Source organism: Silene latifolia, chromosome 4 (assembly GCF_048544455.1).
Source record: "Silene latifolia isolate original U9 population chromosome 4, ASM4854445v1, whole genome shotgun sequence".
Lineage (NCBI taxonomy): Eukaryota > Viridiplantae > Streptophyta > Magnoliopsida > Caryophyllales > Caryophyllaceae > Silene > Silene latifolia.
The window spans coordinates 97910979-97912290 of record NC_133529.1 but is presented as its reverse complement, the minus strand read 5'-3'; positions in this window follow the sequence as shown (position 1 = coordinate 97912290).

Below are 1312 nucleotides of genomic sequence, written 5' to 3'. Positions count from 1 at the left end.
ATGCAAATCATCCCAAATATCCCCTTGCTTAACGGTTAAAGTAGCGGGTTTGGGAATGTGGATTTTTCTAGGAATAATAGTGGGTGTTTTGGACGTGGTGGGGGTAGTCTTTTGCTTTTTTGTGGGTTGTTTTGAGGTGGTAGCGGGTGTGGTTTGACGCTTAGTGGTCCTCATTCCGACAATGACAATAATGCTCAACAAAGAACACCCTCAAAGTATACAACAACAACAACAACAACAACAACAAAGCTCTCTTACAACTCCAAATCCCCCTCAACAATGAACAAGCTCAACAATTCTAATCCCAAGTTCCAATAAATCACCAACAAATACTCAATTGAACAATCATAAAGCCTTTAAATCAAAGTTAGAACGAAAATTCAAACAAATAATTCAAAGGAAGAGACAAAGTATGAAAATTTTTACCAAAAGATGAAATTTTGCCTCTTTGTAATGAGAAATGACGAGGAAAATGCCTTATTGCAGAAATCAAACCCAATTTTGACTCAAATAACCCCCAAATTCGAAATTTTCGAAAGCCCTATTACTGGGGTTCCATAAATTCGAAAATTGTCAACAATTTCAATAGGGATATACTCCGTTTTGCAGAAATTATACCCAAATTCGTCTTCAATTAAAACACAGCTTGAAATTTCCGAAACCCCAATTGCTAAGGTTCCAAAAACTCGAATTTGCAACAAATTTCGAAGTAATAAGAAGGAAAAATGGGTGATTGGAATGGGTAAGTAGAATTTAGAACCAAGTTTGTGTGATTTGAAAAGGATAAGGCAGTAAATTGAATGAAGAACAATGGAGATGTCGGTGTTTTTTTGTCTGTGTGATGAATGGAGAAGGGAAAGGGACAAGAGAAGGATGACGGAATTGTACCTATGCCGAGGAGCCGCTGGGGTCTGTTGGTGGCCGAGAAGCGCGGTAGGTGAAGCAGGAGGAGCAGCCGCGGGAGAGTCGGGTTGGCCGAGAGGAGCGGCCTGGAGAACAGAATATAGCGCCGCTGGTGTTGGTGGTTGCCGAGGAGAGTGGCTGGTTTGTGTTGCTGAGTCGTACTTGTCTTGTTCTCTTCCCGTGTTTCCTTCTTGCGTACTGTTTTTGTGTTTTTTTTTTATTAATTTTTTTTTTTGTAATTTTTTGGTACCTACAAAACACAAGCAAATATTAGACGGAATTAAACTAACGGAATAACAATAAAACTTAAACTATCTAAAATGTAAATAAATCAACAACGAAAATAAATCGGGTTGCCTCCCGTAAAGCGCCTTATTTAATGTCGTGGCTCGGCATGAAAATGAGAAGG